Genomic DNA, 14,177 nt, shown 5'->3' with positions numbered 1-14,177 from the left:
AAAATATATGAGGGCATGTGCACACGCGCACACACGCACATTCACACAAACACACACACACACACGCACACGCACAAACACACACACACACCTCCCCCACTGTCCATAGTGTGTAAGCTATACTTAGGGTCAGAATAAATCGTGTCATTAAAATCATTCACAGCTTATCCTCAAGACACTACTGCATTTCCCCGGGTTTCCTCCTGCAGTGACGGTATTGGCCGGAAACTCACATTTATTTGAAAATGTTTGTAATACCAGTCGCTTGAATTATATCAATAGCAACAGATTTTCACACTGTTCACTTTATATTTGCATCCATAATCAGCATCTTCTAATGGCCACAAGTGCGCAACTTGTGTCTGTATGTTTTGAAAAGGGGCTACTGTAGATCTTTTTTCTTTTGGGTACTGGGAGTTAAAAATTTCTCTGGGCTTTAGCTATAGTGGCTACAGTACATACAGTCCAGTATTTCTGAGTAATTCCAGATTGTCTTGCTGTGTATGGGAGAGTTCCCTCTCTCCTTCCCTCTTTTTTTCGTGGTGGGACTATTACTGAGCAACATGGATTCTCTCTCTTCAGCCTGGATGGGTTAGTGTCGGAGACAGTGGAGTATAATCTGGTGGCATTAACTTGCTCTCTAAAAAAAGCACTCTGGACAGGGATTAGATTATCATGGTAAGGTCAGCTCAGACTCTCTCCCTCTGTCTCTCTGCCTCTATTCCACCCTGGATATTTCTCTGTCTCTCTGTCCCACTCTCTCTCTCTCTCTCTCTCTTTCTCTGTCTCTCTTGTCCCTCTCTCTCTCCCTCTTTCTCTGTCAGACAAACACAGTATGTGATGGAACGTGGCACCAAAATGAGAAACACATAGTGAAATCAATATGAATGACATCGCCATTACAAATGATCACGTCTACTGTATGTCATTGCCAACATACAAAAAAAAAAGTGCACATTGATGTCGCCTACAGCCATGAAGAAATTCAAACAATGATGATGAAGCAGTCATGGTGAAGACAGATTAAGCAGAAACATAAATATCATCAAGTTTGAACGTCTGAATGATGAATTTGTGACAATAACTTAAGCCATAACTATAAGCCATATTCCTGTTATGGTGAAGGTATACATGCTAGATTGCCCAGATGTACAGTAACTCTGTCATGGAAAGAGTAAGAAAGGCTAGCATAACTGTAAAAAGAGAAGCTTGCAGTCTAAAGCCGATAAAATGCATCTGGCCATCAGCATGCAGACAGCTAAAGCCCATCACTCTCCTGGGTTAAAGGGGCAATCAGGGATTCTGACGACAGCAAAGCGGTCTCCCTTCCACTATTTTTGGTAAAAAAAAAAAAGCTGAGGGATAGGACTGGACAAATGTAACCACTCTCAAGTTCATAGACGGAGCTATAGATGGACCGTTCTTCTCTGAGATTAAACTGTTTTAATCTTGTTTTAAAGCTATACAGTCTTTGTTTACGACTGTGTTGTTTCCAAAAGAATTTAGTCAAATAAACTTATATATTTTGAGTTCTGAGTAAAACAGTTTAGCTAAACTCATGAGGTATTTATAAGTTATATTATTCAAGAATTGTTATATCATTCATTTAAAAGTCTAAACATTTATGGATATAAGTTCTAGGCCTACTTCAAACTATGAGCCAGTGGGCACAAAGTGAGATATACATATTCAGGATACTCCAAAATGAATGGGATTGAGTCATCATCAAATACAGGTTCAGGATTCCTCAATGTCAAAAATATGCATCTTGCCACACCTGCCACTAATTCCAGGTAAGTATTAAGTAGCTGAAGCAAGGAAACTTTAGCCAGATCTCCAATCAACTCAGCAATAGTTGAGATGATATTGAACAGCGTGTTTGACACAGTGATAATTTTTCATTATCTTCAAATGAAGATAAAGCCTACGAAAATGGATGACAAGACCCCCTCCGTGGTGTTTCACAAACACAACAAATCACAAACGTCTCTTTCATCCCAGTTTTAGATAGTTTCAAGGCTAAGATGAGCAGCAGACTTAATAGCGGCTGCGATGACAGACAACACCGACCTGAGCTAAAACCTTAGATCTTTGTCTGCAGGCAACGTTAACCTAGAGTGTGTACACATCAAATGACAGCTGGTAGCATCTAGGTTTCCCCTGAGGGTGCAGCATCTTTTCCACCAGCACCACCACCTCGTTGGGATTCTGTGGTGTAGAGGTAATCGGACACCCTGAGACCAATCCGATCTCCTCTTCCCCCTTGTCTCAACGGGCTGAACAGAAGGGATCTGTGAAGAACGTCGCCCCCTCATCTTCCATCTGGACTTCAATACCAGTGGTCCCCAACACCGTAACCTGGGGTGGGGCAAGTTCTCCACTGCTGCCCTCACATTGTATCACAGAACTGTAATATAACAGGGGGGGGGGGGGGGGGACAGAAAATCTAAGGGATGGGGGATGGGGGGAACAAATCATGAAGGCATGGAAACACAATATGCAGGAGCTAAGATATGACAAGCTACTCTGGCAGAAGCCTGAATTCAAATGGGATACAGAGTTGGTTTTTTACCACACTTGATCAAACTGGATAAAAGTCTTCCCGGAAATGCACACATTACTAGCATGTTCCATCTGCATATTGTTAAGAACATGTTTTCAATTGATTTTCAATACACATAGAAGATTCTTTATTTTTTAAAATCTATACACGCAAGTCTTGTGGTGATATGGTGATATCTGTTGGGGTATATGCCGGTGGTTGCGTGAAAAAAGCTGGCTTTAGATGAACAGATGAATAAATGAATGAGTGGTGTGTCGAAGGCTTGACTACTCACTGACCAATCAAAACGCGCTGGTGGGTCTTAAATGTCCCAGCTTGCACTGCCTGAAACCTGCACCGTGGCACATGCTGTAAGCACATCCATCCCACGCCGTGCAACCGAGCTGATGTGAGACTGGCAAATTGACAAATCTTGCTGTTATTTAAAAATACTACAGCGCCAACCTTTATAAGCAAGTTGGGGCTATACATTGTTTGTTAATCTAGTTACAGTAATTGCAAGTGTATGGAATTATCTTAATTGTAATGACTCACTATTTTAAGCTTTGGTTTAACAAAGTCTAGATTCATATAAGTAAAGGGAGCCTGGATCAATTGAGACGTTAGCCAAAATGCTTTCTTTAAACATATATATAATTCTTATTTCATTTACATAAGTTCATAAAATATATACAGTACATTAACCCTAGGTGTGATACTCCCACATTCTAGTCAAAGCAAACAACAAAATGATGATGAAACTTAGGAAACATGTGTTCAATAGCAGATTCAGTACCCTATCTAGGCTGTTATTTTAACTAATAGTGCGGCAGCTTAGCAAAATAATGGGGACGCGCCGGACAAAAGCACCAAACTTTTTCCATGTGCTCTACATCACCATAGCTTTCAATTTTTGGTGGGAGCCACTTCATCAAGATGGCCGATGGCGGCCATCTTGGATTTCCAAGGTGGCCGCCATGTAAAATCTATAAGTGCAAATATCTCGGCTTCCAAGCCACATACAAGGTCAATCTTGGTGTCAAAATATACATTTTCTGGGTCAAGGAATGCATTAACGCTATTGAGAATATCACTAGATGATTATTTGTGCCGAGATCAAATAAATATGTTCATTCTGGCAATGTATCCATAAGTTTCAACTCGGTTCCTAAGCAGCTGGACATATATTAATATGTATGTTTTCAATGGCATGTATATTGAAAAATGGACAACATGCATTAATTGAATTGAACTTTATGTGCTTCACTTTTTAACATAACAAAGCATTTTATATCATCAAATTATCGGTCACATTTACAACTGCAAAGCTCTGTGCATTTCCAGTGTGCTTTCTTGCATGAGCACTTTGCACCACAGCCACTTGCGCTTTTACAGCCACATTTGACCAGTTCAGTGCAGCTTTCAAAAGCCATTGGTAGAATGCTCCACACAGGAAGCCAGACCTGGCTGTCTCTATCCAATGTCCATCCACATCCTTCTGGACTGGGTGTCGGCTGCTGAGCCAGTTCAGATGTTGCCCAGATCCCAGACTGGTAGGCAACTCGCTTCAAGTGCTGCAGAAGGGAATCTTGTGTTGGTGGAATGTGTTCCATGGTTCTGTTCTTCTGGCAGAACAACTCTCTCCGTGCTTCATTAATAGATTCCACATTTCTTGTCGTAAAGGACGATTGTGTAGCGCTCCAGAAGTTGAAATTGCTGGGCATCTATGGTCACGGGAGTGTGCGGATTCGCTGCCATGTAGTTGAAGGCCTGGGTGACCTCGGGGTAGGACTTCCCAAGCCTCCAATGCTGACTTCTTCCCCTTCCCACAGAATGCTGAGGTTGTGTCACAGCCTGTGAAACAGTGGAAGACTGGAAGTGCTGTGGACTTACCTTTGCCCAGAGTATGGCAGATGTTATTGATATGAAGATATCTGTAGTTCTTGCCAGTGCCAAAAGCGACCCAGATGTCTGCAGCTGGATACTTGGAGGGCAGGGCATGGAACTTGCCGATGAGGATAACGACAACATCTGTATCCACAGTGCGTACCAAGCAGGTAGAAGAGCGATGCTCCAGGGCATCAAGCAGATGAATCAGTATCCTGGTGTCGGCCTCTTCATGGTTACATGGCAGTATGAAGTGGCTGGTGTCTGTGCCGACCACTCTGGTGCCAGATGTAATGAAGACCTGCTTACCATCTGGCCAGGCAATGGATGCAATCTTCCTGGAGAGGAAGGTGAAGAGTTCCTGCTTGTTCATAGGGTCACGCAGGAAATCTGGCCAATTCCCTGGCAGCTTGTTCTGACCAGCCACCTTCCGTCGTATCCCTTTGCCTTGCTTCTCCCTTGTTGACTCTTTTATGCTGCTGGTGATGTAAGTATCCCAGACCACATCAACTCTTGCAGAGGTCTCCAAGTGCTTCATGATGTGGGTGGGAACAAAGACACAACTGGCATATTCGTCGAATGTGGTAATGTTGGTGGTGGACAGGAAGTGCACAACAGCAGCACCGTCGAGTACTTTGACATCAAAAGTCCCTGGAGGTAAAAAAGAAAGTTAGTTAAAAAACGAAAAACAAACTTTAAATAAGGACTCTCTACAGACCTTGAAGAGAATGATATGCACTTTTTTCTGATTATTACTGATACTACTTAATGCCACTGACTGATTACAACTTGTTTGTAAAAAAAAAAAGTACCTGGAGGTTCCTGTTGTGTCTTCTCTGTCAGAACAATTAGCAGATCTGACTTCTTTCCCAAGCGTAGTTTCCCTCTGTCAGATAGGGAGGGAGGGTATGGATGGTTTTCGTGCTTAAAAAAGGTGCTCATGTCACCCTCTCTGTGTTGCATGGCTATATATAATTGGGAGAAGAGTGCAACATCATCCTTCAACATTGAGATCTGCCCTGCCTGCTTGGTCTTGGTCTTGGGTGTTGGGCATCTGAAGAGAGGCAGTGAGTTATTTTTGATGGGCTCGTGAATGGAGTGTGTGCGGTTCCTGATCACTCTCTCATGGTACTTGTTGTACTGATCTCTGCCCACTGATTCCACATTGCGGACTGTGTTAACCACAGACTCGTCAGTTATATTTCGTGTGTCCAGCATTAGAAGCTCGGGGGTATCATCTAGGAATGGATTGCTCATCCTAGTGATGGTGTGCACCAGAGCTAGTGCTTGTTCTTTGAATGTCTTCTGTGTAGACATTCCTTCTTCATGGTGTTGTTGTTTATTTCCTTCTTCTGAACTCCTGCTCAAACTCTTTTAGGAGTCATGCTTGTTCAGGCCCTGCGATCATCCACTTCTTGAATGCTGAGGGATTCTCGGTGAGTCCCACTGCACCCCCAGAACCCTTCACCAGATCATTATTCTGCTCATGAGCCTGGTCTATCGGTATGCTTGAGAATCTGTTTGTGGTCTTGGGAATAACCCAGTGACCATGTTCTTCAAATTCATTGTGAATGGACATGGGCAAGCTTTCCATCTCGCGGATGTGGACAGGAATCCATCTGGCATAGTTCTGGTGATCAAGGGCGAAGAACCATGGGACGAGAGCCTTCAGTGACTCCACATAGAGGGGGAAATCCTGTTCTCTGTGGGCACGTACAAATATCAGACCCATTATTTCCAAGTTGAGGATGGTATCCCAGTACTGGAATGTTGGACTCTTGGTGATCATATCTTGTCTCCAAGCTTCTTTGATCTTCTCATCACGTGGTCCCTCAGTCACCATGTCCAAGAAGGCATCCTGCTGCAGCTTCCCCAGTGCCAGAGCGCTCACTTGGTGGGCATGTCTTGTCCTAGTGAGGTGGGATGCTTTGAGGAAAGAGTCAGCTGTGCCAGAGGATGCGATACCAGCCTCAGTCAGTGCAGTGGTCCAAAAAAAGAAAATCACATAATGATATTCTCAATAGCTTTAATGCATTCCCTGACCCAGAACATGTATATTTTGACACCAAGATTGACCTTCTAAGTGGCTTGGAAGCCGAGATATTTGCACTTATAGATTTTACATGGCGGCCACCTTGGAAATCCAAGATGGCCGCCATCGGCCATCTTGATGAAGTGGCTCCCACCAAAAATTGAAAGCTATGGTGATGTAGAGCACATGGAAAAAATTTGGTGCTTTTGTCCGGCGCGTCCCCATTATGTTCAAATATGGTCTTAAGCCACCGCACTATAATTAGCAGGCCCGTTTATACCACTTTGATTATAATGAACATGCATTTGCTCATTGATGCTAAGTGATACTCATCTGCTACACCAATGCTTGTTCCCATAATATTTCTTTACTATATTAATGTCCACAAATACACCAGCATCAGGATGTTTGGATCACAGCCTTCTGAAAGAAACGTTTGGGTTGGTCGGTTGTTTCTGTTAGGCTTTTTAAAATACACACATGTAAAGAGAGAAGTTTTGTTAACCATGTTTAATCACTTTTGGCAAATTAAAGCATAATAATCTAAATGTATTTTGAGGTTGTGTTCAATGAAATGGAACGTTTTTGAAAAGATGATATTGTGATATTAAAAAATTACAGCTGATAAAAAAACTATTTGATTGATGAATAGTAAACAATTACAAAAATACATATGACTACATATTATTCATAAGAAGAAGTTATTGACTTTGAAAACAAAAATGTAAATGTATTATTTTTATTTTATAGTAAGTTATACATAAAAGAGTAGAGTATATTTAAATAAATATGGCTAATCTTTATAAAGCAAAAGCAAACGTTTTCAACTGCCATGAAAAAGTAAGTATAATAATTTAATAAAATATGTAAATATATTTATTGAATAAGTTTATGAAATAAAAACACAGCACCACGTTTTGAATAGTTTCACTTACGGTAAATACTTTTTTTGTTTTTCTTTCTAATAAACTAATGTTTGAAAGAAATGTGACTTTTTAGATTTGAGAAGAGATTAAGTTATAACGCTGCAACAGTTTATGAAAACAAACAAATTGTAAATATATATATGTTTTGAACATCAACAGGCCATCCACTTCTGATTGCTCAATAACCATTGAACAAGCTATGTTTGACATACTCTGGAGTGTGTGTGAGTCTGTTCCCAGAGACTGATATTTATACCACTGAATAACTGGCTTTGTGACGCTGTCTACAATACGGTGGGTCAAAGTAATCTGCTGATCATAAAACCACCACTTACTGTAGGCCGACAGTACATGACAACCTTAAATAGGACCTAAGGTTTTTCCTGATGTGACCTATTCAGTAAACATTCTAGGCCCCACTTGTTACTCAAGTGGCTAGGTGTAGGCTATCTGGATAGCTATGATCTTTCACACAGTATTAGTCGTTTGACAAAGAAATGTGTACATTGAAAAGAACAACATGCATGTATTCAACGCCTGATAGCAATATTGTCAATAGCATGGTACAGTGTATGTCAATGTGCAATGGATTCAAGTCAATCATTGCGTGATTTACGCACATGGATCGCTGTGGACTGATAGTGGAAGCTCTTTGTATGAGTGATGGCGGTGTCTTGCATTATATCACTACTGAGGTAGCACCAGATTATACTGACTAATCTGTCAGGTTATACAGTGGGCAAGATGTGGCTGCTTTCTATAGCTATAGGATATATATATATATAGGCCTAATAATGCCTATTATATGCATGCCTTGTGAATACATTTAATACATATGAAAACATTTAAAACATTACACAGACATAGCTTAATATGCCATAGTAGTCACACACACACACACACACACACACACACACACATTTGCACTCACACAATAGAATAGAATATAAGTACTGTATACACACACATCACAACATTAGGAATTTCAATCAAAAGCAAACATGCTGTATACAACACACACACGCACGCACACACACACACACACACACACACACACACACACACACATTTCTGCTCGACTGTGATCCTTGTGTGACTGAACGGATGGCATTTTCAGTTAGCAGCTGGGTAAACAAACACTGCCTTTGCACATTACTGATGATGCCTGGTTGTGCCTGACATGGGGAGTTACTTACAAGAACTTTAGAGCTACATGTTAATATGCTCATTATTTAGATGAATGTATTGATTCACCACTGCATGCTTCAACTCAGCAGAGAGTCAATGGGCCTTCACCATTCCCATCTATCATAGATGTTGTGAAGCTTTTACTGTTTCTTTTACACTGTACACTGTTCTCTGACCACGGACTGTGCCATGTCACTCTCATCCAGACCTCAACAGCACTTCCTGGATAAATACATACACCATGTAAGCTTTGTGAATACAGCCCTTTGTGTTCCATGTACAGACCCTGTACAGACCCTGCATACATTGAATCTCTTCCCAGACAAAACCTCAGCCCTTCCCAGCAGTCCTCAGGGTCAAATATGTCAAATGTATCGGAGGAGGGCTTGATTTAGCTCAGAGAGCTTGCACTTGGACTATTGCATTGGTTCCGTTGTAGCAGGCAAACTAAATTACTGTTAGTGCAGCTCAAGCATTTGATGTAATTGACCCCAATCTGCTTCGAAGCAGAACGATTTCCACAAGCATATGACAATCTCCTGTCATTCTATACGCCCAATCCCCCCCGTCTCTTTACCTGTAATCTGTATGATAAAAAAAAAATATATATATATATTATGGCCCTAATTTTGCTACAATACTCTGTCTTCATAGTATCTGAGCCTACTCCCTATTGATCGCCTTGCTGAGAAGATTACCCTAATAGCAGGGATTACCTACCCACATGTTGGCCACCAGCGGGGGGTTGGGGACGGTGGTGTGTGTTAGTATGGAGCTGTTATAGACAAGGGCATGGATGTGGATGATAATGTCTATGTATGTACTGTATGTGTGTATCTATCTATCCATCTACTGTCTCTCTCTCTATCTCTTTCTCTATCCCGTCTGTCTCTCTGTCTGCATCATTAATTGTACAGACTCTGTGCATTCATCATAGGAAATTACTAGCCAATCGCCATTAAAAAGTAGAGTATTTACCAAGAGTGCTTCTTCCCCTTGAGGCTGAATAGAGGTCAATAGTAGGGCACACCATGACCTATGAGGGACATCTTGAACAGCCACTTTAAATTGAAACCAGAGGGAAACAGTTTCATTGTTTCATGGCTGTATTCTGACTGTTTAGTCAGGTCCTGCACTTGGTGCTCAAAATGAGTCAGATGCTAATTTCTACGCCTACTGGTATACAGTGATCACACACCTAGCATATATTGTGCAGCTAGCATGCAATACAGTCTAGGCTATACTCTGTTTGTATTGTGTTTTCCCTATTACAATATGATACAATAATGAAAAATAGAAGCAATTGCTGGAGTCATGCAATTGCTGGGGGCATTGAACTCCCAATGTTGCTCCTGTGCTGGGTTTGGGTTTTTCAGACGAGCCAGACCAAGAGACTGAGAAGCCATTCAACAGGGGAGAGAAAAGGAATTCTAGTAATCTGCTGCTGATCCTGTACAATAGAAGCCTTGTCTCTTTTGTTTGGGCACTCACTAACACAAGTTTGTGTACGTGCACTGACAATGATAGGGCCAATAAGCCCCTTAGAAATGGGAGAAAGGTGTGCTTGTGAATAGAAAAAGGTATTAGAAAGACAACCGGGAATAACCTTTGACCAGCGTAATGATTTTCTGTTGTCTTTGAAGTCCACTCAGAAACAGATGACAGTACAGGCCGAGGTCTACAGTGGATTCTTCTTTTGGCTGATAATGGAACAATCAACTTCACCCCTGGCATAACCCTTTAGGAGCAATGTTTGTCTTGACTATAAATACACTATGCCCAATGAAAATGTCCCTGAAGAACATACAAGTAAATAAAATGCAATTGTTTGCTAACAACTGACCACTTTTCCAGAAACCGGCCTCAAACAGTAAGGTTACTGAAGGCTGTAATAATTACAACAATAAGAAGAAAATCCCTTACCTGCCTAATTGACGGTTAAAATCGTGTGAATTTTCCCACTATCGACCAAGCCCGAGAGAAGCCATGTGTCAAATGATGTTCGGGTTATTAAAAGTCCTCCAAATTGAATATTACTGCTGCAGATGCGGGGTGAATTCCTGGCGTGGATTCCTATTGAACGCGGCCGCGGTGCAAAGTTTTCAGTCGGGTCGTTTAATCACGGTCCCGATGTCCCGTTTCAATCCCCTCCTACCCTTAACAAATAGAATCGAAGTTCCCGACAGAAACAAGCGATGAGGCTCTCACACCAAAACCGATTTGTTTTTAAAGTATCGCGTATAGTAGCTCCGCCCTGTGTTTGAAAACAGACCTCAGTTTCTTTTGGATATGAAAATAGTTATGCTTAAAATCTCTTGATCTCCTTTCTTTCATGGGGAGTCGAGAGAATGGGGGCTGCTGGGGAAATCTCTAAGCCTGGCTACACAGTCACATCCCCAACACAGATAAAACAAGTAATGCTATAAATAAACAGGCGCATAATAACCCCCCCGTTGGGTCACCTACAAACACAAAATATGCGAGTAGGATACTTGCCTGGGTGTTGTTGGTGTTATTAAAAGCCAAGGGCAGAAGTAGGCTGTAGTGTGCGTCGATAGCATGCGTCAAAGTGAAGATGTCTGCGTGACGCCACCTCCACAGTGGCTGGTCGGTGCCTTATCTCTATGGATGTGTGATAAAGTAGGCAAGCCATCACGACTCCCGTAATAACACGACCCAGGGCACAGGTGAAACCAGGAGTTCCACACAGTACGTTTGCTATAATATAGCCCACGGGAATGTGTCAATCATTCTAGAGTATATTACATTATTTATAAGACCATCATATCCTCTGTACCTACAAAGAAAATTGAATTTGTTTGCCTGCTATTGATAGTCTAACATAATGAAAGGATGCCTATGTTTTGTCACTTTCCCTGTCTCACTTCCTGAACTTAGACCGACTGTAACATTTCTCTGCTCTGTTGTAAGGTGTTTTAATTAATTTCACAATTCCTGAGCCTAGAGGTCCATTACACCTGGACCAACGGTTTAGGGTCTGAATTCTAAACAAGTATTGAGAATATAAACACAGTGGAAGTGAAGTTACTACCCAACATTTCCCATCAATTCCACCTATTTGAAATGCATTCAGATACACCTGTACGAAGCTGGTTCATTATAATATGAAATTAAGAACACAAGGTGTGAGAGAGATAAATAAGGCTTAAAACAGGTTGTAAGGTATTTTTTTCCTTAAATTTTAAAAACAAAAGAAAAAATAAATTACAATGTTTGTGTGAATCCTTATATAGGGGCCTGCATTAGCATTTTCAAGGCAGAAAGTAATAGAAATGACAGTGACACTCTTCTTCATACGAGGCGGCAAACAGTAACAATGTGACAGATTGGCATTATAATCCACCCCAGAAGAAGAACGTGTAAGCAGCGGCAGTGAACAAGAGGAAGGCAATACAATTCTACAATCTCTCCCCCCACGCTGCCTGAATTATATAAAGCTCGGCAGATTTGCTTTGTTTCTTACGACACTGCTTGACGAGGTACAACACATGTAATCAATAGGAAAAGAGACTACACCACAATTACTAGAATGTTCATTAAACCTCACGAGGAGGTTGTCATGTCAGTTGGAGAGGGTGGATGTGTGTCACCCCAATGTGGGTAACAGCTGTCCCTGTACCAGCACAGGACAAAGCCCAGTGTCTAGCCCTACCATTAAGCAAATGCTCCAGTTTTGTCCATGTGTCTGAAAAGACATGCAATGCGATCCTCTAATCTCCAATTACCCCACAGAAACCTAATCTCACCACTAGCCACCCCCCGAATCACTGGGCAACTAGCCATGAGCGAGTACAGTAGATTATCTGTGAAGGTGGTAAAACAAAATAACAATCACTAAAAGTTACTTTATCATACCAAAACACATGCATTCTGATGCATATTTGCACAGATGTGACCTCCTATTGTGTGTGCAGTTGTAGAGATCACGTATACCCTCATTGAGCCTCCAATTAAGAAGTTTATCAGCAGTAATGTAGCCTCATCACTCAAGTGATATGCAACATCCAAAATGCATAATTGCATTTGTGTATGAACACTGCTTCCTTCAGTTAATGTTTTTCATTTGGTCTTTTTTTTCTGTGTCCTTGTTGAGGCTTCTTGAAGACATGGAGGGAATAAGCTATTCTTCAAATGGGGGAGGGGCAGTTCTGACCCTGATCACCTCTTTCAGACACAAACAGACCAACTCAGTCTCCTAGCAAAATGGGCATGCAGTCACTATAGTACTGCATCACCACCATAACCTGCTTATCTGCATGTTACTGTAGTGTGGAATCAGCATGTTTTCACAAAGCACCACTAAAGGGTTAATATATATTTACACACACACACACACACACACACACACACACACACACGTACAGTAGTACTATGTAGGCTGTATTGAGCATTAACTTCAAATGGTTAGGGTTAGTGTTACGGTGTCCCAAGAAGCCAAAAGGGACTTAACCAAAGTGCTGCTGAAAAAGCCTCACACAAAGCAAGCCAAGCAACATAAGAAATTGCACAGAGTCACTGAAATGGCATATAAAAAAGTTAATATTTTAATAGTAAGCCCTCATACCTACATGCAAAACACAGAACAAAAAACATTCGCTAATAAAGGCAAACAAAAACAGGCCTCTCCCACTACCTTAATTGTCCAGTCTGTGGCAGGGCGGAACAGGAAAACAAAAGAAGAAAACCAATACTCACCTCACCACCCTGCCAGGCAAAACCAAAAGAAAACCTTACTTCACAGGGAGAAAGTATAACAAATGAAACCCATTACAACAAAGTCAAAGGAAGACCAACTAAATAACAGTAGCCTACTCGAACAAAACAAACAGTAGGCATTGTTGAGAGGGCAACCACTGTTCACACAACCTGTAGTCCTTTTTGAAGGGTTTTGGAGGACATCAGACGCAGGTGCGTCCCATTAGCAGCACATCCATGGCCCCGCCTCCTCAGACAGACCACCAAGGGGTCTTAACAGTTAGGGTAAGTTGTCAGCGGAAAGCAATTAGCAGTAGCAACATGAATTAGGAAACAAAAATACTCAAATAACTTTCCAGTGAATTCTTATAAACGTCCCCACCCCCAACCTAGCACTTGCGAACCAATCTTCCTGTTGTATCCCTCTGCAGGTTGCTGTTGCCTGTTCCGTGCATGCACACACGCCTCAGTCGGTATTGCATGCAGGTGCACATATCCTATCAGTGAATGGCCTAAAATCGCTGCACTGGCTACCTGTTAGTTGTAGAATTGATTTTAAGATTATTTTATTGGTTTACAAAGCACTAAATGGTCTCACTCCCGACTACATATCTGAAATGGTTTTTAATATATGTACCCACTAGATCCCTCAGGTCCTCTGGTACTGGTCTCTTGGCTGTTCCAGGGGTCTGGTCTAAGACCCATGGCGAGGCCACTTTTAGCCACTATGGCCCAAGACTTTGGAATGGCTTTACGGGAGGACTTGAGGGTGGCAGAGAGTGTGGATGTCTTTAAAAGAGCCTGGCTTTTCTCTGGTATTTATCTCAACTTGCACTTTTACTCCTATTTCTTGTGTTATTCCTGGTTTTATTGTGTTGTATTTGAC

The sequence above is a fragment of the Nansenia antarctica genome (genome assembly GCF_963989245.1).
Source record: "Nansenia antarctica genome assembly, chromosome: 5".
Lineage (NCBI taxonomy): Eukaryota > Metazoa > Chordata > Actinopteri > Argentiniformes > Microstomatidae > Nansenia > Nansenia antarctica.
This window is presented reverse-complemented; position numbering follows the sequence as displayed.